Source organism: Balaenoptera ricei, chromosome 20 (genome assembly GCF_028023285.1).
Source record: "Balaenoptera ricei isolate mBalRic1 chromosome 20, mBalRic1.hap2, whole genome shotgun sequence".
Taxonomy (NCBI): domain Eukaryota; kingdom Metazoa; phylum Chordata; class Mammalia; order Artiodactyla; family Balaenopteridae; genus Balaenoptera; species Balaenoptera ricei.
Genome location: NC_082658.1, coordinates 570,529 through 595,481, shown reverse-complemented (window position 1 = coordinate 595,481; position 24,953 = coordinate 570,529). Strand labels below are relative to the sequence as shown.

General features: G+C 55.6%; 1 protein-coding gene across 1 annotated transcript in view; it reads left to right on the top strand.

Moving 5' to 3' along the window:
* Positions 1-7,168: 7,168 nt before the first annotated feature.
* Positions 7,169-24,953, top strand: part of CACNG5 (calcium voltage-gated channel auxiliary subunit gamma 5) — a 41,123-nt gene continuing 23,338 nt past the window's right edge. Inside the window, exon 1 of the mRNA XM_059907678.1 lies at positions 7,169-7,208. The gene's annotated coding sequence lies outside the window, so the exon portion shown is untranslated. The remainder of the gene's footprint in view (positions 7,209-24,953) is intronic.

Below are 24,953 nucleotides of genomic sequence, written 5' to 3'. Positions count from 1 at the left end.
ATAATGAATGTTATTTTTTTCTGATTATAGTATTAATATACATATATTCATAGTAAGACATTTTTAAACAATATAGAAAAGAATGAAGAATGTAATGATCACCCATAATCTTTCCCCAGGGCCTAACAACTGTGCACACTTTGGTATATTTCCTCGTAGACCTTTTTATTTTTCACTTGTATACACATATAATTTTATTTTTTCACAAAGTGGATCATATTACATAAATATTCTCGTGTCCTGATTTTTACTTAGCTATCCAATAAATATATATGTATATATAATAAATAATATTTAGAGACTATGAGCATTTTCTGTATCCTTAAATTAAAAACTTGATTTTTTTTTTAATTCTAATTTCATGAACTTTTATTTTATTTTATTTTATTTTAATTTTTAATTCTTGGCCGTGTTGGGTCTTCGTTTCTGTGCGAGGGCTTTCTCTAGTTGCGGCAAGCGGGGGCCACTCTTCATCGCGGTGCACAGACCTCTCACTATTGCGGCCTCTCTTGTGGCGGAGCACAGGCTCCAGACGCACAGACTCAGTAGTTGTGGCTCACGGGCCCAGTAGCTCCGCGGCATGTGGGATCTTCCCAGACCAGGGCTCGAACCCGTGTCCCCTGCATTGGCAGGCAGATTCTCAACCACTGCGCCACCAGGGAAGCCCTAAAAACTTGATTTTTAATGGCTATATAATAGTCTGTTCTTTGGCCACGTCGCATGATCCTCCTAATGGATTCCTGAACAGTAGGTGTTGAGGGAGTTTCCTATTCACGCCCATCATAAATAAGGCTGTGATGAATATTGATCACTGGGGTCAGAGAAGAGGGATTACGAGGTCAGAGGCTGGTAACAACTTCAATGCTTTTGATTTCTGCAGCCGGATCACCCCCCGAAAGTGGTCCCTTTGTCGAGCTTTAATCACTGCCGGAGGGAGGGGCCTGACTATCAGGCCGGGATGGGGGCAGACGCGGGGCTGCAGGACACTCACGGCTGCAGGGGGAGTGGGTCGGGGGGGCCATCAGCACCCCCCACCCCCACCGGCTGGCTCCTCTGTGCTTCCTTCCCAGATGCTGCCTGCTTAGAAAACCACCCTCACTCCTACCTTTCAAAGTGTTTTCCATCACCTTCAAAGCTGGGAAACAGCGATACAAAACGTTGCTTTCTGCCCTCGCAGGAGCCTGGTCCTGACCTCTGTCTGAAGTCCACGGACACGCTCTCCTGTCCTGGCCCCCTTCTCCCCGCCGCCCCTGCCACCCTCCGGGGTTCTTGCCCTTCGTCACGGGGTCCCTCACCCACCCGGCAGCTTCCCAGTTAGCTGAGCTGCCCCCCCTGCCCTTGGAGTGCTGACCAGCCCGCTGGGCTTATAACCACTGTCGTCGGTCTTCTTCTCATGGAGGGAATGTTTGGTCAGTCTCCAAGGACCTGGGCCTATGCCACCCGGCCTATTTAACACCTTAGCCCATGTGTGTCCACACTGATGTTGGCGTGGATTAACTTTTCACAGAGCATTGGTGTCTCCCTGAGGCCCATGAGCGTGAGTCACCAGGCAGAGAGTTTCCCGGGGTCAGCAGAGAACAAGAAAAAGTCTCAGACGACCCGGCTGCAATCACCTTTTGCAAAGACCCTCCTCCAGCCACCTGCTTCCTGAGCCCCGCAGGGAGCTGTCCCCGCGAGGCCATCTTCCCGGCCACCTTCAGACCTTTCCTGCGAAGACCTCCCCCCTCCTGTCTTCCCACCCTGCCGTATTCAGCCACGTCCAGGGCCCTCATTCAGTGCCGTTTCCTTGAGCACCGGCAACCTTCTCAGCAGTCGGAATGGAGAAGAGTCTTCATTTGGTTGATGGGCTCCCCTGCCCTTGGAACTGTTTTATAAGCAATCATCCAGTTGCCAAGGGGACAAATTACGAGAGCAGAGGCTGAACAGTTGGTCCTGGGGGACGGGGAGGGCAGCTTGGAGAACGGCCCGTGGGGGGAGCACAGTGGCTGCTGGGTCACCCGGCAAGGACATGCCCGGCGGCGGGAGCACTCCCAGGTTCCACGCCCTGCGGCGTCCAGAGGAGGAGAGGGCACATCCTGCTGAAGCAAAGGACTCAGTTCTTGGCCAGCCACGGTGGGAAACCTGCCGAGCCACTTAGCGGGCTGCGGGGGGGGGGGGGGCCGTGAAAACAGCAGAGACTGAAGGAGAGGGGCGATCACAGAGGAGGGCGAGTGAGGTCTGGAGGAATGAGGGACAGGGAGGTGGACCCGCGGTCCCCGTCAACCCCTCCCCCACCAGCAACGTCAAGTCCAGGAGGAAAGCAGGGAAACCCACAGGCCTGAACCCACGGGTGAGAAAGCGGGTGAGTCAGCAACGCCACCTGGTGGGCTATAGCACATCCGCAAGCCCAGCCGCCTGCGGGTCCCGCCGACCAGCCCGCCACGGAGCATCGCTGAGCGCGCCGGCAGCCTCCCCGAGGCAGAGCAGGGGATCTGAGCGCGCCGGCAGCCTCCCCGAGGCAGAGCAGGGGATCTGAGCGCGCCGGCAGCCTCCCCGAGGCAGAGCAGGGGATCGGTCTCCTGCTTCCCGAAGCTCAGTGTCTCTTGGGCCCTGAATATTCTTGCGGCCAGTGGCCCTGTGGCCCTAGGCTTCCCTGTCTGCCCAGTTGTCCCGAACATGTGGGTCCCACAGAGCTCCCTGCCGGGACCAGATCCCGCGTGCCCGGGCCCTGACGGCCAGCCTGAGGACGCAGAGTGCTGTACCCACGCACGGCGCGGGTGACGCCCGAGAGGATGGAGCCTGAACACGCCGTGCTCCCTCCAGCACTATCATTTTGCCGTTTCTGGGGCAAACTGCTTCTTCAAGCCTCCACCCCCTCGTCTGGAGTAGAGGGTACCGAGGTCCTTGCTCACAGGGTCGCTGTGAGAACCCAAAGTGCCAACGCGTGGAAAGCACTCGGCAGACTGCGGCAGGCAGCACTCACGTTATATCATCGGCCAGCCCGCCACAGAAGCGCCACTCCCTTGAGCTCAGGTCCCCTCACCCTGGCCTTGCCCGGTCCTGCCCCCACACCCACCCACCCCCTCGAGGCCCTCTTCTCTCTTCCCTGGGCCTCCCCCCTCCCTCCCTCTGATACACACACAGACACAGAAGCCCCCCAGGCCCTGAGGTCATGCCCATTTCAAACTTGATCTGGAGCTGCTGGGAAAGTCTGGTCTCCGTCCCGACACCGTCGAAGGTGCCCTCCTCTCTCTGTTGCCCGTCCTCCCACATGAGCACCGGCAGCCACGGAGACCTGGGGCTCAGGGCTTCCCCAGCCCATCTGGTCACTGCACGGAGAGTGCAGCCCACGCGCTGCTGAACAAACGAGCAGTGGGTGCTAGATGGGGCAGGAAAGGGCGGCGGGCAGGGGGGCCGAATCAGGCGAGACCAAGCTCCGCAGCCGCGGCGAGCTACCCGTGCACCCAAGCGGCCTCACAAGAAAGTGTTTTCCTTGCTCAGGCTGTGTGTCCATCAGAGGTCGGCAGCAAGCTCTACTGCTTACAGCCACCTGGAGATTCGGAGCGACAGACACTCCAGCCTGACTAGCATCTCCACAATCCCAAAGGCAGGGAAAACGGAACGGCCAAGTACTCGGTGGCCCCTGAAGCCTCCGCCTGGAGGTGACACATGTCGCTTCTCCTCATCGTCCATCAGCCAGAGCAGGTCCCCTGGGCAGGCCTGACGTCGAAGGGAGCTGAGCATCACGGTGCACAGGCGCCTACCCTGGGCGGGCGCACCTCCCATGGACCTTCCCAGCCCTGCACCCGCCGGGGCAGCCAGCCTCGCCTCCACCCCGGCGGGCCTGGCCCGGCCTTCACGCCTCCTCGGGAGGTAATGGGGCATTTGCCGTGACAGGCGCACAAGGCGCGTGGGCTGAGTGCGCGCCCGTGTGCGTAGGTTTCTAGTTAAGACCGCAGGCATGCAGGCATCGGATTTGCACCGCTTGGCCTAGGATTCAGGAAAAGCTGAGGTTTTATGCAACGCTTCAACCACGGGCACGCAGGAATTGCTGAAAGGCGAGAAAGAGGCCCGGAGAGGAAGGGCTGCTCCGTTATTCATCAGGCCCAGAGTCCCCAGGTCCCCAAGCGCAAGTGCTGGGCTTAACAAACACCTACAGAGTTTCCCCATCAAGTCGACAGCGAGCGCGCAGCTCCAAGCAGGGCTCCCGCCCGCGTCCTCCACTGCCCGTCTCATCAGCTCAACCCAACGGGGCAGCCTTCGGCTCGGATGCTGGTGTTTAGGGCCCACCCTGCCCCTCACAGGCCCCCAGGCCCGAGGCCCGACCTCCTTAAAGGAACCAGAAGGCCTTTCACTCTGTCCCCACCGCGTGTCCCGAGGTTTGTCTCCCGCAGCCCTCCACCCCGCCTGCCCCAGACCGCCTGCCTTTCCCTGAACGCAACTGGTGTTCTCCTAGCTCTGCCTAGGCCGGTCTTTCTGCCTGAAACTGCCTCCCTGTCCCTCTGTCCGCCTGGCGACCTCTTCCTCTTCAAGCCCAGATCAGAGGAGGGGAAACTAACTTCTGTTGCGAGCCGGGTGTTAGATGTGTGTGCAAACATTATCCCAATGAAGTGTGTGTCAGGGGGTGTCATCGCCAGCTCCATAACTTGTGGGGTCCGGTGCAAAATGAAAATGCGGTCCCTTGTTCAAAATGATTAAAAATTTCAAGACCGCCAAAGCAGATCATTAGACCAACCAAGCCTAAGAGCAGGTTCTGGGTGAGTGCACAAGCCACATAGCCATGAAATCAGCCCTGGTTATAGGGCAGTAAAGCGAAACTCAGAGAGGTCAAGTAACTTGTCCAAGTCACACAGCTAGTTAGGGGCAGAATCAGGTTGAAGATCCCCTTCCATCTAATCCGAATCCTCTTCCTCTCAACCACCCACCTTGTGAGGCCTCCCCACTTGCCTCAGGCAGAATGACTAGGGGAGAGGCTGTCAACACCCCCAGAGACCGACTGTCCTTCTGAAGGATGCCTTCGGTGGGCAGTGGGTCTCTTCCTTCACCCTGGAGAACAGCATCATCAGATGAAAGAGGGGCCCAGTCTCAGGAGCAAGTGGGCATTCCAGCAACCCTCCATTGGCCCATGAAGGAGGACACCCCGTGCCCCAGCTACCCCTTCCTTCATACCCACCTTCAGGCAGCCTGCTCACCCCCAACCCTAATACACACTCTTCTGTTGCCTGAAGACATTGCTGCTGTCCAGCAGAGCTGACCCTGTAGGACACAGATCCCAGGTCAGCATCTCCGGCCTTCGCTGGGAACATTAAATGCTGCCCTTGAGAGAGGCACAGCTCCTGGCTACTCGGCCCAGTTTTCATCTTCTCATATCACTGATCCAGTTCAGTACCTCTGCTGGGTGGCTTTCCCCTTGACTTGACAAACCTCAGTCTTGGGGAAATGCATCCTACTTAGATTCAGTCATTCAACAGTGCACCTACTATGTGCAAGACCCCTGCCTTCAAGGAGCTCACAAGCATAGCTGGGGAGACTGACAATAAACTCACCGTTGCTAAAGGGGAAAGAGCTAGTCAAGAGGCTCCTGGGCCCAGATGAGGGAAGGAAGAAATTATGTATTGGGTCAGAGGGAGCAAACTGAGTAACGTTTTGAAGGATCTATAGGAGTTTTCCATGTGGCAAAGAAGACAAGCCAAGCAGAAGGAGCTACACATTTGGAAGAGTTTGGGGGTGGTGGGGTCTGGGAGTCTGAGAGACGTGGGACTCGGTCCCAGTTGAGAGATGTGGACACCTTCAATGGGGTGAGAGGCCTCTCCATCAGGGCATCCTGGGACGTGGAGAGGAACACTCCTGGGGAAGGCAGGAGAAGAGAGAGAAAGCTGGGAATTTTTCAGGCCTAAAATGCTGTGAATAGAAACCTGGTGTGTCCTTCCCATAAACCTTCAGTGGTTTCAACTCCACATGACCCTGTTCACAGGTGACAATGTCCTGTGACGCCCAGGTCAGGAGATCTTAGAAGCATACAGGCTCCTGTTGCACTGCTGCCTTACAGTTTTCAGCAAATACGTTCATTGATGGTGTCTCAAACTTCGGAAGCCTACTTCTGCCCTCAAACACATGCACATCCCATGTATTTGACCACGTCACGGTCTGTAGAGACTTTACAGACCTTCCAGTGGAAGGGTTCCCATGGCCTGGCTGGCCAAACTCACCTCCTGGAGGTTCCTTCTTGCAGGGTGACCCTTACCTCTCAGAGCAGAGGGCAGAAGCTGCTGTTCTGTGAGCAAGTCACACGAACGTCTTGGACAAGGGTGCCGGTCAGGCCGTCATCACAGAGAAACGAAGATGGGCAAGGATTCAGGCCAGAAAGAGTTAACTGTTGGGTTGAACCATCCAACCAGGCTCCAGCTGCAGCTTTCAAACAAGTCACTGATTAACAAACATTTATTGAGCACCTCCTGGGGGTCCGGAGCCCAGAGAATAAAGGAGACATATAAACGGAAGAAAGAAGAAATAAAAAATATTGGTTGCTATCATTATTGCACATGTATTTCCACTCTGTACTTCCGAGGGGCAAACAGTGTGCTTAAGGCCACACAGAAAGAAAGCACAGATCCGGGAGCCAGGCAGACTGAGCTGCACCGCGTGTCCTCAGGCACATCGCTTCAGGACTCCGGGCCTCAGTTTTCTCATCCGTACAGTGGGGTTGTTCGGAGGGAGGATTTCATGGGAGCAAAGCGCTTTGAACCGTGCCTAGTGCACAGGGAGTGATCAATACATACTAGCTGGTGGTGGAGTTGTTTTGATGATGGCAGTGATGATGCTGGTTAAACAGCAGCAGCAGCTGAAATCTGAAGGTAAATCTGACTCAAGTCCGGGAGGGCTCGGCCAAGCTCTACGTGGCCCCCGAACTCCTCTCCCCGAGACCCCAGCCCGCGACTCCCCACCTGCAAACACCGCGAAGGTGCTTCCCCAGATGTGCGCACCTCCCAGGTGGACCCAGTGTCCTCAGGGTCCCCAAGCCCGCCGACGGCTCGCAGTGCGGGATGAGGCCCCGCCCCGGCCCCGCCCACTCCCCGCGCGGCTCGAGCGGCGGCCGCGGCCACTGGCGCCGGGCGGTTCGTGCGGGCGGACGGGGCGGGCGCCCCGGAGTCTCGCGCGGTACCTCCTGCCCCGCGCGGAGCCTGCGAGGGACGCTCGACCACGGCCGGGGGCGCTGCCGCTCCAGCGAGGTAGGAGCCGGGAGGACCGGGGGAGACCGGCTGTCGCCGCGTGGGCCCCGCAGGGGACAAGCTCCCCCCCGTTACCGCGGGGCGGGGGCCGCAGAGCCCGCGTGCGCGCATCCCGGGCGGGCGCGGAGAGGAAGGGGCGGGGTGGGGGGCGTGCGTGTGCGTGTGCGCGTGCGTGTGCGCGTCTGTCTGTCTGTCTCGGGATGTGAGGGGGGGTGATGACGCCCCCCTGTGCGGACGCTGCAGCGCTGCCCACCCCGAAGCGGAGGGCGGACGCCCCACAGCAAACTCGAAGAGCGCCGGCGGCCATTATCCGGCTAGTGCGGGCGGGGAAGCCCACCCCCACCTGTCGAGCTGGGCCGTCCGTCTACGCGGGTCGAATGCCCCGCTTACCGCAGCCTGCCGGGTGGCCTCCCTCCCCCGGTGGTCAGACAGCCCCGCGGGTCCGCCTGCCCGGGACGGGTCCGCCTGGCCGCGGGGTGGTGGGCCTGGCGGGGATGCTCGGTCCGGCGGGGTTAGGAGGAAGTGTCCCTGCGGGAGGCCACGGGGGCGGCGGGGGAGACGCGGGGGCGACGCGGGGAGGCGCTGGGGAACCTGCAGGCAGGTGCAGAGTGTGAGACGGCAGCCCCCAGGCACACACCAGGATATTTCCCCAGTCGCGCCAGAGCCCCCTCCCCATTTTAATTACTTGACCTGTCTCTGCCCTCATCCTAATCCGGCAATTGATGGAGATGCAGTGTGCTACAAATTGTTAAATGAAGTCAGACTGCCTCTTCCCAGGGCTGAAGAGGTGATTCCCTGGGACCTGGCTTGGGGGGGTCCCTGAGCCCCTCCAGCGCTGACCGGGGTGCCTGTGAGCAGGCTGGGGCCACAGGCTCTCGTCTGGCCCCTGGGGCCTGCCAGGCACACGGGTGTCCCTTTTCATGGTTGAGGACTTTCGTTAAGGGAAGGATTCACCCACTTTGCACTGAATTATCAGTGACTGGACGAGAGCAGGACCCGGGAGAGGGTCCCCAGGTGGGGGCCTGTCTTAGTTTGACAGAAGTCACACTCCGGCTGTCACCAGTGCTGGCCACTGCTCCACGGGGATCACAAGATGGGACCTGCCTCCCGGCCAGCTCGGACGCACTCCCTCATCTCCACATCCCCAGGGTCTGATGAATTAACAGCCTGGACTGCCCTGGAGGTGGGCACCGGGGGACTTGGGCTCGGATCTGGTGTCCTGGCTCCAGGACACCCCAGGACCGTGGGCATCGGGGTTGGCAGCAGCCTCTGCTGACCCCATAGCCAGCGCTCCCTCCGGAGCCCCCCGCCCGCCTGAGAAGCACTAGCTCTGCCTCACTTCTCTGCTGACTTGGCAGCTTGAGGTAGCTGGGGACATCTCGTCACAGGGCCAGGTCCCCAGGGTGCTTAGAAAGGGTGGAAATTGTAGCTGTGCCTGAGACACCCCCCGACACACTTCAGCCTCCCTCTCACATGTGGAACTCGGCGGGTGCCCCCGGGGGCGGGGTGGAGCCAGGGCTGCCCTGTGCACACGCGTCCAGGCTGTGAGATTCCTGGCCTCCTGGTGGGCTGCACGCACCCACCCCCCAGCTGGCAGCAGGCTTTGAGACCTTGGCCGTTCTCAGGCTGTGAGTTGGGGTTCCGTGACTTGGGTTGGGGGAGGGAATGCAGGGGGAGGTTGCCTGAATTGTTCACACTTGACCTGAGGAGGCCACCTTAGGTCATGGTGGAAAACATGGGCTCCAGCCGCAGCCGGCTCTCTGACTGTTGGACCTTGGCCGAGTCCTGGAGGCTCAGCTTCCTCCTCTGTACAATGGGGCCAGGGGCGTGCGCAATGCAAGGACACAGGTGTCAGTGTTGGGCTCGTAGCAGATGACCAGGGCCGGTCGTCTCTGCTTCCTGCAGCCCCGGCCTGATTCTTGGATGTTGCATTGAAAGGGCCCAGTGCCGCCAAGACGCCTCATGCCATCCTAGAGCTGGGGCAGGGGTGGGAGTCTTTGATCAGGTAGCTCACAGATTGCGCTCGGGTGCCCAGAAGGCAGCTGGGAGAGTTGGAATCCAGTCTCCACCAAGCCCTACCTTCTAGCCCTTGGTGCCCTGGGCCTGCCTTGCACGGCGTCCTGGCTCATTCCGGGTGGTCACTGGGCACACACCTGCTCCTTCAGCCCATCCTGGGTTTGGGGTCAGCCTTCCTCCCTGGCGGAATCGGGGCCAAGCTACACGTAACCTCAGGAACACCAGGAAAACCCCTGCTCACCAAATATCCTGTTCCCCCAAACCTAGCAGTCTGCTGCCTAACGCTCCACCATTAGAGACTCATTCCTTTGTCTATGGCCTTGTACCCAGTTAAGTCAGCTACTAAACCTTAGCATCGGTGACTTGTTTAAAAGCTTTCAGGACCTGCGAGGGGAGAGAGAGGGGGGAGGAAAGAGAAAGTGGGGAGAGTGGGAGAGGAAGGTGATGTGCCAGCCTCTGGGTTCTGCAGAGAAAGGCTCAGCGGGGAGCCCAAGGAGGCCCCTCAGGAGAAGGAAGGGCTTGGGGAGATGGGGCGGGGGCGGGCAGCAGGCAGGAAAGTTGTGGACCTCAGTGGGAATTCTCAGCGGGACTGTGGGCTGGGTGGCCTGCTGAGGGAGCCGATAGAAGCCTCCAGTCCTGTGGCTGGGGCAGAGCCAGCGCCTTCCTTTTCACGCTGCCCTCCCTTCCCCGTGAGAGCACGGCCACGTGGTGTGTGATGTATTCCGTATTACAGGTGGTGCTCTCTGCCTTGGGAGAGCCTGGGATAGCCGCGCTGGCCATTTAAAACTGTCAGGGGTAATTTGTCAGGTAGGCAAGAGGCTGGGCCGAGCTGGGCCGGGGAGGGTCCAACACCTGTGGCCCCTCACACATCCCCACACCCTCCTATGGCCTTCTCTCGAAAAGAGCAACACAGCATAATTCACTCAGAAGGCCTGGGGGTGCAGGGTTCGGCTGGGGTCACCTAAAAGGCCCCTGGCCCGGCTGGGCACGCGACCCTGAGCCTCCCGGCGTGGGGGCCAGTGCTGGCGGGCGGGGGCTTGAGGGGCGCCAGCAGGCCCGCTGCGGGAGGGGCAGGCCAGCATCGCGTGGGCCCTCGGGACCTGAGCCAGGGACTGGCCCCGCCTGATGGTGGCCCAGCAGTGACCAGTCTGCAGCCCGTCCGGGCGCTGCTGAGGGCAGAGCTCAAGCCAGAGCCAAGAAGTTATGGCTCCCCAGGACGACCTGATGGCCATTCTTTTTTATTAATTAATTTATTTATACATTTATTTTATTTATTTATTTTTGGCTGCATTGGGTCCTCGTTGCTGCATGTGGGCTTTCTCTAGTTGTGGCGAGCGGGGGCTGCTCTTCGTTGCGGAGCGCGGGCTTCTCATTGCGGTGGCTTCTCTTGCTTCGGAGCACGGGCTCTAGGCGCACGGGCTTCAGTAGTTGTGGCTCGTGGGCTCAGTAGTTGTGGCTCACGGGCTCTAGAGCGCAGGCTCAGTAGTTGCGGTGCGTGGGCTTCAGTAGTTGTGGCTTGCGGGCTCTAGAGCACAGGCTCAGTAGTTGCGGCGCACGGGCTTAGTTGCTCCGCGGCATGAGGGATCTTCCCGGACCAGGTCTCAAACCTGTGTCCCCTGCATTGGCAGGTGGATTCTTAACCACTGCGCCACCAGGGAAGTTCCCTGATGGCCATTCTTAAAGATTATTCTTAACCGTTTCTGTTCTTAAATAATAACAATGGTGGCGACAAGGGTGATAGTACCTCTTCATTCTTCATCAGTTATTCATTGAGCACCTACTGTGTACGGGCTGGCCACTGTTGTCAGTATGGGGATACAACTGTGGCACTATTGGCGTCTGGGGCCAGAGTATTCTTTTGGGGTGTGAGGGTTCCTGTGCACCACAGGGTGTTTGGAAGCATGCCCGGCCTCTACCCACTAAATACCACGGGCACCCTCCTCCCTTGGTGACATCCAAAACTGTCCCCCAGGAGCCAGCATCACCCGCTGCTGACAACTGCTGGGGCTACAGCTACAGACAAAATGGACGGAATCCCATCCTGTTCCCTTAGAAGCAAACGTTCTGAAGAGGGAGATGAACACCGTGTGTGCTAAAGAAGGGACACATCCAGCAGGCTGCGTGGTGCAGACGCTAGAGAGAAAGGCAAGGCGGGGTGGGCAGGCCGTGCCATCTTCCAGGGGCGCTCGGGCAGGGCCTCGCTGGTGAGGGGGCCCCGGGGCAGAGGCTGGAAGGGGCGGAAGGGCCTTGCAAGCAGCAGGAAGAGAAAGCGCAGGGACAGGAGGTGGTGTGAAGAGGTGGGGAACAGTCAGATAGGCCCCCCTGGGCCACGAGGCCGCCGCAAGGCCGGCAGCTGTGTCTCTGGGTGTACAGGAGCCCAGAGACTGCCCACTGCCCGCTGGGTGCAAACACCAGCCCAAGCATTTTTCCACGTGTCTTCCCAGCTGTCCTCTAAGGTGAGCATTGTTTCCGTACCTCACGTTTCAAAGCCCAGAAGGGTTAGGCAGTGTGGGGTTAGCCCGGGGACATGAACTTGAGTGGTCCGCGCTCTGCTGTCTGACACTAAAACGTGGACTTTGGAGCCCCACAGAAGTGGGTTCAAATCCCAGCTCAGTCCCTTACTAGCTGTGTGTGGCCTTGGACTAGTCCCGGAACCTCGCTGAGCCTCGGTTTCTCAGGGGAGGGGTGCTGTCGGGAGGGGTGTGTCATCCTTTGTCCCCTCGTGCCCCGTCCCTGTCCGAGCACGCGTGCCCCCAGGAAGCCAGGCGGCGGGCAGCAGCCTCCCATCTGTCCCAGCCACAGGCTCTTGTTCTGGATTCGTGCATCCGTTCACTGAGCTGCAGCAATGCCATCTGGTGAGGTCAAAGCCCAAATCTCCGGAGGGAGGTCGAGGGAAGCTAAACGCTCCCACTCCCTCCGCCTCCCCGGGAACTGAGAGAGAGGGACCACCCCTCTGAGTCACCACCTCCCTGGGGGGGCCAGGCTCTGCCGTGTTCCTGCAAGGATGCCGGCCTGGCTCTCCGTGGGAGCTAAGCGGGCCTGAAGCTCCAGACCCACCCTCTGGTGGGGCAGGGCCTGGGGCTGTCCCCGCAGGCCATGTTCACTGAGACTCTATGACCGCTAAGCCCCCAAAACTCTACATTAGAGAATCTCAATCAATCGCTTTTCAAGTGACTCACGTCAGAAATAGGTTGCTACCTGGAAAGGTGGGTTTAAAACTTACCGCAGAGAGTTGAGAGTTGAGAAAAGAGGATCCCTGATGGGATGGGCAGGCGACCTCCCTGGTAGTGCCGCCCTCAGTCCCCTTTGCCCCCCGACGTGCAGGGGTGTCTTCCCTGGGGGGGGATTGCGGTGATGAGAGGCCCCAGGAAGGACGTTTCTGGACCGTCGGACACACGGGGGTGTCGGTGTGTGCTCGGGAGGGAGTGAGGCCCCTCTCGGGAGGTGAGCGTATGTGCCCCGTCGGGCGTGCTGCGTCTTTGTGAGTTTTCCCCGTCGGTTCCTGGGCAGGTGGCCGTCAGAGGTGGCTCCGTGGTCTCCACGGGCCGCGGTTTCTGGGGATGATGGGATGTCCCGGGCCCTCCGACTTTCCAGGCAGGCCCCAGTGCTCACTGATGGAATCTTTGGTTCACGCGAAGACGGTGCCCGGTGGGTGGATGGCCCTTTCTGCCTCCACCCAGAGACACATCCTGCCCAGCTGTGCCTCTGCTGCCCGTGCGCGAGTCTTCTGGGCGGGGCGCCTGTGGCAGGATCGCCCTGGCCTGGGGATGGGTCGAGCCCACTTCCTCTTACTGGGTGGCCTTAGGCAAGGCCCCGCTCCTCTCTGGGTCACTCTGTCTCATCTGCTAAAGGTGGGAGGGAGGAGCCACTTTCTCCACGCATGTTCCGGAACCCCGGCTGCGTGCGGAGGGGCAGGGATGCTTGGGGGAAGATCACAGCCCCTCCCTCGCAGAGCGTCCTGCCACCACCTCCGAAGGCCTCCCAGCTCTAGAGCTCAGTGGGGCCTTGAGTCCGAGAAAAAGTCTGGACCCAGGGCTCCAGTGAGATGAAGGAGGTGTGGAGGGGGGAAAGTGAAGGCCGCCTTGTTGCACGAGAAGCAACGGCCAGAAGAGGGCGCCGCTTCCCTGGTGAGCCTTAGTGGCGCCCCAACTCCTCTGGCCCTCCCGACCCCCCAGCCGCCTGCCGCATCCACATGGGTTTAGTGGGTGGTCTACAGAGGGCAGCCTTAAAATGTCAAAATGATGGGTTGGGGGGTGGCTTGCCCCCGGAGCCCGGCGGGGAGTGAGGGGCTGAGTGTGGCCTTGGCGGGTTCCCACCTGCCCTCCACCGATCACTGCCCAGCAGCCTTGACCAAGCGACTTGGTCTCTCAGGTTTCCTCGCTGGTGAGATGAGGGTGATAATGACAACATTGTTGGGAGCGTTTTAGGGGTGAGTGGGGTTTTTTTCTAAATTTTTTTTGGTTGCAAACAAACTTAACAGCTGAGAAGCCCAAGGCTCGGAGAGGCTGAGCCTCCACCCACGGTCACGCGGTTAATAAGTGGCAGACGGAGATTTGAACCCAGGTCTCTCAGGGCCCAAAGCCTAGGAGCTCTTTCTGCTAAAGCAGCCCGCGCAGAAGCGAGAGTTGATCAGGGAGGCCTCAGGCGTGTCCTGGAGCCCGAGTGGGCCTTGTCCTCTGATTTCCTCATCAGAGGACCCGGGCTCTCTTAGCCCTTCCATCCTCAGGCGTGTCTGCCCGGGTGTGTCCGCTGCACACGCCGGGCCACGGGAACCCCAGGACGCTGGTTTGACCTTAAAGAGAGCAAGCGCATCCAGTCGGCTGTGTGTGACCCGCTCCTGGGGCAGAGGGAGCGGGGCTGGGAGAGAGGGCAGCGGCCGTGGGCAGCCAGGCCAGGGCCCAGGAGCAGGGAGGGTAAGTTTCTCTCAGTCCCACATGTCAGGCAAACGGAAAGAGGCTGAGGTTGGACATTTCCAGAAGACAGTGGCTAACGGTCGTTTCCACCACTTCTGTGGCATCTGATTTGTACCTGCTGCTTGTCACACCATTTAATTAAATCCACCCCCCCCCCCAGCAGTCTTGGGCAATGGGCTTTATTATCCCCATTTTACAGATGAGGAGACAGAGGCTCGGACACGTAAAGTAACTCGCCTAAACCACGTGGCTGAAGGTGGCGAAGCAGGGGTGGAAGCTAGGTCTCTCCAGTGCCCGAGGGGGCCCTCTGCCACGCCGTCCCCCAAGCCAGCACCTAAGCACAGGCAGGCGTTGAGCAGGGAGAGGAAAGGCTTGGAGGGGCGGGGGGACAGGACGTTTCAAGAGCTGCATTTAGAAGGAGGGGCGCTTCGGTTGTGATGACCCTCGTTGTTTATTGTTTTAATTTCCCGCTACTGTAGTAGTTCCTTTTTACGGCAGAACGTTTGGGAAATGAGACCCATCGTGTGTAATTCCAGGGGGCAGAATCTTGAGTTGGCAGGAGCAGCCCTGGTGTTGTCTTGGGCAAACTTGCCCCCGTTGGAGTTGTCGCCTGATGTTGGGGGCGTCCCCACGTCCCCAGAGTCCAAGCCCAGGCTGCCTGGACCCCAGCCCAGCCGGGATGCTGCCGAAGGCCTTCCTGCTCCAGAGTCGGGGCTTCCGGGAGCCCTTCTCGGAGGGAGACAGTGCGCCAGGGCCCCGACGGGTGCCCGAGGGTGGACACCGAGGCCCTGGGGGCAGAGGTCGCCGGGAGGGGCCGCTCTCGCCTGGGCAGGAGCCCGCAGCCAGCCTGGCCCTGAGTAGTGGGGAAGCCGGGACCCCTGGAATAAGCCAGTGTCGAATTGCTCGCCCAGCAGGGTTTCCAGCAGAGCTGCAGGCGCTCTGCTCTCTGCAGCTTGGCAGGAGGGGAGATCCTGACCCGGTGAGAGAGCCGAGGCCTGGGAGGGGGCACCCGCACCCTCTGGGGTCCTGAGAGGATGAGCCGGGCAGCGGGACAGGCCCCTGGGGGGCGCAGGTCCCTGGGCCGTCTTCCCGCTACGAGGAGCCGCCCCCTCGATTGTAGTACAGGTAACAATGGAATTGATGTCGCCTGGGCGCTTATCAGCGCGAGGTCTTGCATGAGCCTCGCGCCACCTGATCCGTAGGAGATGCACCTTACGGTCACGTCTGTTTTGCAGACCGGGCGTCGGGCTCGGCGGGTCAGCGCCAGCGGGAGCTGCGACTCCAGGCTCTTCACCACCTCATCCCCCAGAGTGGGCAGTGGGGGCTGGGAGCTCGACCGCCCCGTGTAACCTTGGGCCAGTTATCTTACTTCTTGGAGCCCAGCTTCCTTAATTCTAACACGAAGGGGAGAGCGGTTCCACATTGGGTGGCGCAGTGATAAAATTAAATGGAGACGACAGACATCGTGCCGACGTCGGGCAGCAGCCCACGGTGCTCCACATGTGGGGGTCACTTGCTTTGTCTTCCTGGCCCTGTGGACTCGGAGCCCACCACCCTCTTGGTGACGCCTGAAAGAGATTCTGCTGAAGTCTGGGGCTGGGAAAGAAGGAAGCCAGTGGGACCTTATAGGCGACCTTGTCGGTGACCCTGGCCCCAAAGCCACAGTCAAGCATAAAGGGAGTGGATACGTGACAGTAGCTCTTACGGTGTGTCCGAGCCTGGGTCTCCCGGGCTGCGTGCGCCACCCGCCTTATCTGCCAAGCAACGCAATGAGGTTATTGTTATTAACCATATTTTATAGGTGAAGAGCTGAGACACAGAGAGGTCAGGTAACTTGTCCAGAGTCACAGAGTGCATAAATGGTGGAGGAGGGTTTGAGCCCGAGGAACCCGACATGCTTTCTGAGACCCTTGGAATTTGTACAGGGAAAATGTAAACAAGTCGCTGGGCTCGGGGTCTGACTCTTCCAAAATTCCCTTCTTCCCTTCATTTAAAACCAAAACTCTTCTCCGGACGGGAACCAGGTGATGTAATGGACTCAGCTCGGGTGTCCCCTCCCCCCAGATGTCCCCCAGTTACAGGCCGAGTTTGTGCTTCTGCAGCATCTCCTCCATCAGCTGACTTGCCCCCGGCACCGCCAGCATCTTCTGCTTTTCACCTGCCCCGTAAACCAGGGGCTCCCCAGGGTGCGTCCTACCTGCTTTTGAACGGCATTCGCTCCCACTGGTCTCTGCAATCAGTGTCCAGTGTTTCCTCTGCCCTTCACAGGTCTGCCTTGCCCCACGGAGCCTGTTTTGCTGGTGCTGATCACGGCCCCTCTCGGGGTCAGTTACCAGACATAAAGGCAAGTCCTGGAGTTGTGTCCCTGGGGTCTCCTCTAATCCCCCCCGGCAACATCCCCCCCATAATTGCTCATATGCACACACTTTTGGTATACGCTCCTTACATTGTGGTGAATCATTGTCTTTGATATAAATAGATGCAATCTGTAGGGGATTTTATTGTGGTAAAATACACATAACAAAAAAATCTACCGTTTTAACCATCTTAAAATACAGAATTCAGTGGCGTTTAGTACATTCAAATGTTGAGCAACCATCACCACTATCTAGTTCCAGAACGTTTCCATCCCCCCAAAAGGAAACCCACCCAGTAAGTCACTCCCACTCTCTCCTCCCTAAGGCTCTGGCAACCACTTACCTGCTTTCTGTTTCTGTGTGTTTACCTATTTGGGACATTTCATATAAATGGATTCCCACAATATGTAGCCTTTTGTGTCTGGCTTCTTTCACTTAGCATTATATTTTTAAGGTTCATCCATGTCATAGCATGGATCAGGGCTTGTTTCCTTTCTATGGTTGAATAATATTCCATCGTGTGGATATACTGCATTTTGTTTATCCATTCATCAGTTGATGGACATTTGTGTCATTTCCACCTTTTGGCTATTATGAATAATGCTGCTATGAACATTCATGTACAAGTATATGTTTTCAATTCTTTGAGGTGTATCCCTAGGAATAGAATTGCTGGGACATATGGTAATTCTCTGTCTCACTTATTGAGGTATTACCAAACTGTTTTCCACAGCGGCTGCACCATTTTACATTCCCACCAGCAATGTATGAGGGTTCCGATTTCCCCACATTGTCTCCAAAACTTATTTTCTCAAAAACCTTTCGAACTCTGGCTACCCATATTTTAGGATCACACAGGGGCTCAGACAGCGAAGCAGCTTGTCCAAGGCCACACAGCTGCTTGGTGACAGAACCAGAGCTCGAGCTCCGGGGCTCTGCACTCCTGACCGCCAGCCTCTTCTCTTCCAGTGCTCGCGTGGAGCCAAGGTCGGGGGCTTCAGGCTCACAGGAGCGTCACTGTGTTTCTGGGTCCTGACTCTGTACCCGGCTCAGCACGGCTTTGCCTTCCGAACAGAGGCCCCACTGAGCATGGTGCTGGGAGCACCGTCCTGGCACTCATGGGCAGTACGTGTTGGCGTGCTTTCCGGCAGTGCCTTCCCTGGGGGTGATATATCCAGACACCCCCGCCCACCCACCCCCAGCCGTTGCCCTGGGAGGCAGGTGACTTCTGGTGTAAATCTCACTTGGTCTCAAAATAGGTGGTTGCTCCCTGATGGGTGACCTTCACTTCACCTCTTCATCCCAGAGGCCCAAGATGCCTCGGCCAGCCTCACCTTGCTCTGCAGGAGAGTGGCACGTGCTCTGGGGCTGGTGGATGCACAGCACCGAGGCCAGCTTCATCCTTCCAGGGCACGAGGCGTGTTTTTGATGGAGCTCAGGGGATGGGCTGTGAGTGATGTGGTCAGGAGGGCCCCCACCTGTTTCATGGAGAGGATATTGTCTCCTGGAGAAGGCGGGTGGGATTGCTCTGTGCATGGAAAAGGTCTTTTTTTTTTTTAACCTTCTGCATCAGGACAGCCTAATCGCTCTCCCCACCCACCTTGAACTCCAGCTCCACTCTGAGACCACCTCTGGCCTTGCAGTGCCCTGTAGCAGTGATCTTGACCTTTCTTCTAGATCTTTTTTTGGCAGGATCTTAGTTCCCCAACCAGGGATCGAACCTATGCCTGCAGTGGAAGCGCGGAGTCTTAACCACTGGACCACCAGGGAAGTCCCTCTCCTAGATCTTAACCCTGACAACCTGGACCCCACGGCCTGAGCCCCCTGGACACGACTCCTGTCTGGGTGGTAATTTGGGGCCACCAGCAGCTTTGTGATCTCAGAAGCTGGGCCCAGAGGCCACCCCCACTGGTCACTGTCTGTGTGACCTCAGGCCAGCTCTGTGTCCTCTCTGAGCCTTGGTTCCCACGCCTGTGAGTGGGGGACATCAGGGCGGTGCTCACAGAATCACTGGGGGACGAGGGTTGTTGTGTAGAGAAACACCTGGGACACTGCTGGTCAAGGCAGAAATCCACAAACACCAGCTTCTTTCCCGCCCTCCCTCCTTGCCTTGGTCACCTGTTCCAGCTGCTCGAAGGGACCTGCTGATTTGGGGCAGGAGGGATCCTGGCACCCAACCCCACTCTCCTTCCTTCCACTTGCCAGGTCTGCTGGTTGTCTAACCCCAGGTCAAGATCTGGGGCCCTTGTTTCAAGCGAAGCCCTTGCAGCCATAGGAGTTAAGGGGGCGGCTGGAGCCCCTTTTTGGGCTTCAACAGTCTAGAGCATTTGTGGCAGGAATCCTACTCACCTTCAGATGCAAAAATCTGCAGAAGGAGTTCTTGTGCCACCCCCCCAATCCCCCCCAGCCCCACACAGGTGTGTGTTGGTAGAACCACGATGTAATGGAGGTTCCTTAAAAAACTAAAAATAGAGCTACCGTATAATCCAGCAATCTCACTCCTGGGCATATATCCAGAGAAAACCATAATTCGAAAAGATACATGCACCCCAATGTTCATGGCAGCACTGTTTACGATAGCCAAGACGTGGAAGCAACCTGAATGTCCATCAACAGAGGAATGGATAAAGAAGATGTGGTACATACATATATACAGTGGAATACTACTCAGTCATAAAAAAAGAACAAAATCATGCCGCTTGCTCTAGCTCTATCCATGGATGGAGCTAGAGATCGTCATACTGAGTGAAGTAAATCAGACAGAGAAAGACAAATATCCTATGATATCGCTTATATGTGGACTCTAAAAAAAGGGTACAAATGAACTTATCTACAAAACAGAATTAGTTACAGATGTAGAAAACAAACTTACGGTTACCAGGGGGTAAGCGGGGGAGGGATAAATTGGAAGATTGGGATTGACATATACACACTACTGTATATAAAATAGATAACTAGTAAGAACCTGTTGTACAGCACAGGGAACTCTACTCAGTACTCTGTAATGGCCGATATGGGAAAAGAATATAAAAAAGAGAGGCTATATGTGTATGTGTAACAGATTCACTTTTCTGTACACTTGAAATGAACACAACATTGTAAATCAACTATACTCCAATAAAAATTAAAAAAAAAAAAAAGAACCAGGATGTAATTATAATGGGAGCAAACCCAGCTGGAGGGGCTCCTGGGTGCTGGGCACAGCGCTAGGTGAGTGACTACACCTTCCGCAATCTTCACATGGCTCCGTCAAGAGGGTTCCATTTTTATCCTCCCTTTAGAGATGCAGAAACTAAGGTCCAGAGAGGTGAAGTGACTTGCCCAAGGTCACACAACTGTTAGTGATAGAGCTGGGATTTGGACCCAGAGCAAATGTGAGTGAGGAATGCTTGGCTTTTGTAACTTTTTGGGACAAAGCCCGGGCTGTGAACTTGCAGCAGGAAGGTCCTTCCACCTCTCCTGCTTCCTTTGCTCTGGGGGCAGTGATTGCCCCCGAGGATGCAAAGAAAAGGGCCCCAGGCTGTGGGCTTAGTAGCACTGGACTCGATTTGGTGAGGGTAGAGGCTGGGCCTGGCACCCGCCTCTGAGCCCCAGCTCTGAGAGCCGTCGTAGGCACGTGGTACCCACTCTGCCTTCTGCACCTTCAGCTGCCTCCCTGAAACCTTCCTACGGCACATTGCTCCGGACCTCCAAGCACTCCGATGCCCTCTCCTCAGCCAGCCCCCCACGGGAATCTTCCAGAGGCTTCAGGGGGGCAGCTGGCATGGGCTAGGAGCTGTCCCAGCCCTACCTACACTACTGTATTTCATCATCTTAGCACCTGTACCAAGAAGTATTCTCTCAGATCCCCAGATGAGAAGGTGGAAGGCCTGCGGGGTCAGCTGAAAGGTCCAGGTGAGAGCACACAGTTGGCAAAACAGTTGATGCCAGACAAGTTGGGCGCCAGAGGGCCAAGGCCAGAGCTTGGCTTTAAGAGCAGCTCACGACAGGGCCAGGTGTGGGCTGGGCCCTCTGCGTGGATCACCTCCTGCGCTCCTTAGACCCTGTGACTGTCCCCACTGAGGACAAGGCTGTACCGACTCAGACTAAAGTGTTGCTGGCTGACAATGCTGTTCGTACCACTTGGATTTCAGCTCAGCTGTGAAGGTGTTTGAGCCCACGGCAGGCATTTTCACGTCTGCAGGAAAGATGGGTTTGGGAGACCCTGCTTCTGTTTTCTCGGCCCTTTTCCCGATGAGCCCAGCCAGCTGGCGACTTGCGTTCAGACCCCGCTGAGCAGCCCCGGCGCTGTGAGCAGAGAGAAGCCAGGATGTCCAACTCAGATACGCGGGTGGCCCGTGCGTGTTGACTGAGAGCCCATTTCGACCCGAGTGCCAGCCGGCGATGGCTGGCCATTAAGGGAGCACCCCTGGGTTCACCCGACGTCAAGATCAATTAGTATCAAACTGCCGCCAGCATTTTTTTCGCGTCCTGCCTTTGCCGAGGGAAATAAAGCATGGGAGGCACAATATAGAGACATCATTCCTGGTTATTGATTTCCTCCCCTTCCTCTCCCTCCCGTCCAGATTGGAACGTCTGTCTGCCTCCTGATGAATGTGCTGTTGTGGGGAGGGCGAGGACCACTCATCATCTGAGGGCCCCAGGGCAGCGCACTGGACGCGGGCAGGGCCGCGGAGGGGGCTGAGGCCGGTCCAGGGCGGGGGGCAGCGGGAGAGCAGCCTCAGGGCCACGCCTACCCCAGGGAGGGGCCGACCCAGCCTGGATCAGCTCAGCGTGCCCCCTGACCCCGCATCCTGGGGCTTGCACTGGGGAGTCTGGGGCTCTGTTCTGGGTCTGCCTGGGAAGAGCATCCTGTGTCTTTGTGGGGAGAACAGAGTGAACACAGACAGAGGCCTGTGCCCCAGAAGACGCAAGTTCATGTCCTGACGCAGCCTCCCTGGGCAGGACACCTCTCGCAGCCTGTTTTCTCACTTGCAGATGGATCACGCCATCCGTAACGGCGTCTTCCTCCGCTTGACGGAGGGAGCTCATGAGGTCCCAGCCTTGTATGAAAGCATTTAGTGAAACATCTTTAATGCTGGGGGGTCAACGTCACACCCCGTTGTGTTCCAGGCTCCCGAGTGTGTAACCTTTGTGGGGTTGGATGGTTGGAAGATACCGTTGAGATCACCAGAAAGGTCTAGCAATTAAATAATTAAGAAAGGAGATGAGAAAGAAGAATTCAAACCCCTTAGTCCTCCAAAAGGTGGTTCTCAGTGCGGCTCCTAGCCAGTCGGGCCAGGAGCTGAGCTGCGAATCCTAAGCAAGCCAGGAGGGGTGCGAGAACAAGGTGATGGACAGCCGGCCTCCAGCCCTACAAGCCACGTAGCTCCCGAAGGCAAGCTGCAGGCGGACGCTGCCCACGCGTCTGCGTGCTCTGTCCCCAGCACCGTCCCCTTCCTGCCGTGTGCCACCTGCTTCACCCCCTCCTGGGTGTCCCCTGGGCAGCCCCAGCCCCTCCATGGTCTTCAGCCTTGGACTGAAATTGACCTCGGGAAGATGCCCCAGGGCCCCGTTGATGGCCTGCCGCGCTCAGTATGACTTGGGCGTTTGCAGACGGAGGTCAGCTGACCATTAAGCTCTGGAACCAAGCACTCCACTTGGGCGTGTATTTGGGACACAGTTAAATAATGAAAACAAAAATAGAACATTGCAAAAGCCTGAGGCAGGCTGGATTATGCCCCAGGAAGGAGCCGGGAAGGCTGTCTTTGGGGACAGGGGTGGGGAGTCACTGCCAGCCCCCCTCTGCCAGGAAGTTGCTCTGGTTTAAAATGTATTTTTTCTTTATATATAGGTCATCCTTCGCTAACTTTTAAATGAAAGTTTACACGCACACATACACATTCCAATTGGAAAAATAATTTGTGCTTGTTACCGCACGTTGGGAAATTCAGAAAAGTAGAAAGAAACAGTCTTTCCTCCTCTCGCTGGCTCCATAATGCTGGGTGGGCATGTTAGAACTTCTGGTAACCGCCCCCCCCCCCCAACCCCAGGAGAGCGAGAGGGATGAAAAGCAGGTACCGAATTAGAGACTTCCAGTTTTGGCAACAGAGCTAGCCCAGCTAACACATACCCATCCAATGACCAGCACTTAGGCAGATTTTTAAATACATAGTTGACTCATAAGAAAGACAGAAGTCTTCAAGGAACTCACACTCAGAGTCTTGAGCATGTAAACTGACACCGAGGAGGACTGGGGATATTGGACCCAGATATGGTCATAGGAACTCAAGTCTAGAATCTTAACGCCCACCCAGGAACAGGGAGATGTGACATTGGGCGCTGACAAGGCCAGAGGTTGTCCCTGGGACCTCTCCATGGGCAGGCTGCTAACCTCCAGTGCAAGAAAGCTGCCAGGACATTAACTCTGTTCAGATGCTCTAGGTGGGGGGGGGGGGGGGGGGGAATGTTTCCTTCAAGAAGCCTAAGGGCAAAGACTGAGCTACCCATAGGTACAAAGTCTAAATTTACAACACCCCCAAAGGGGAGAAATCCTGAACTAAAATTTAATGTAAAAATAGGTCCTGGGCTGATAGAACCCCTGACTCACCCAGCGGAATCAAATTCAAAACTGCTTTCCAGGGCTTGTCCAGGACCCAGAGTGCATAGGATTCCCACAGGGAAAAAAGCCCTGCCGAAGATGAGCTCACAATAGAAACTACAAACCACTCGAGGATGTGGGTTACCTTGAGGCGAGTTAGCACAGACAGCAAATGGGGACATCAGCATGTCAACTGTAGAACTTGAACTTGATCATAGAACCATGCAAAAAAGTCTGTAAAGCAAGTCCAATGTGTTTAAAATAACCAAGGAGCTACCATCACCAATCTGCTTTTTGTTCCTATAGTTCTACCTTTTCTACAATTTCATGTAAAGGGAATCATACAATACGTAGTTTTTTGTGTCGGGACTCTTTAGCTTATAATGCATTTTGAGATTCATCCGTGTCATATGTATCAGTAATTTATTCCTTTTTATTGCTATTATATGGATATACCATGGTTTGTTCATCCATTCACCAGTTATGGACAGTGGGTTGGTTCTAGTTTGGGGCTATTATGAATAAGTCTTCTATGAATATTCAAATGAAAGCCTTTACATGACCATAGTTTTCATTTCTCTAGTAGTCCCACCTAGGAGTGGAATTGCCAGGTTGTGTGGCAAAGACATGTTTAACTTTATAAGAACTTCTAAAGTAATGGCGCCATTTTGCATTCCCACCAGCAATGCATGAGAGCTCCAGTTGCTCCAGATCTTTGTCAACACTTAGTATTGTCTCTCTTTTTGATTTTAGCCATTCTAGCATCTGTGTAATGGTTTCTCATTGTATTTCTAATATAACCTTGATGACAAAACTAAACAGGACTTTGGGGGAAAAGTATAGGTCAATTTCATTTATGAATATACATACAAATGTTATAAATATAATGTTAAACTATATTATATATAAATGTGTTATACACACACGTATATATATACATACATATATATCACAACAAAAGCAAGATTTACACTAATAATGCAAGAATAGTTTAACATTAGGAAATCTATTCATGTAATTTATCTCAACAGATTAAAGGAGGAAAATAAACGTCAAACATGTAGAAAAGATAATAAAAGTCAGTATGATTGTAAAAAAAAAAAAAAAAAAAACAACCTTGTAGAAAACTAGCAACAGAAGAGGACTTCTTTATCCTAAGGTATACTGTCAACAATATCTGACTTGATGGTAGAATGTTAGAATCATTCTCTTTCAAATCAGTTGAGTAGGTCTCTACCATCCCTTCTATGTCCTAGAGTTACTTGACAGTACACCAAGATAAGAAAAAGAAGTGGGAACTATAAGAATTGGAATGAAAAACTACAAAACTGTTAATATTCACAAACTATATGATCATTCATTTTATAGAAAATCCAGGAGAATTTTTGTTCAGCACAGCTGCTAAATGCAAGATCATCATACAAAAATGAATAATAGTATGTTTGAATATATTTAAGGACCTCTCAGAAGATACCATAAAGAAAATGAAAAGAAAAGCTTCAGACTGTGAGAAAATGTCTTAGCATATAAATATGACAAAGGATCAATATCCAGACTCTTTCAAGAGCTCCTGTAAATTAATAAGGAAAAAGATGAAGAACTCAATAGAAAAATAAATGGGAAAAAGACACGAACAGACGTTTCATAGAAATGGGAACAAGACTGTGACTAGACATGAAAAGATACTGCATATCATTAGTCATCATGGAAATGTGAGTTAATTTGACAATGAGATACCATTTTATTCCCACTGGGACTGATAAAAATTAAGAAATCTGACAATACCAAATGTTGCTGAGAATACGAAGCTATGAGAGCTCTTACACACTGCAGGTGGGAGTGTAACTTGGTACAACTGCTTTGGAAAAGAATTCGGCAT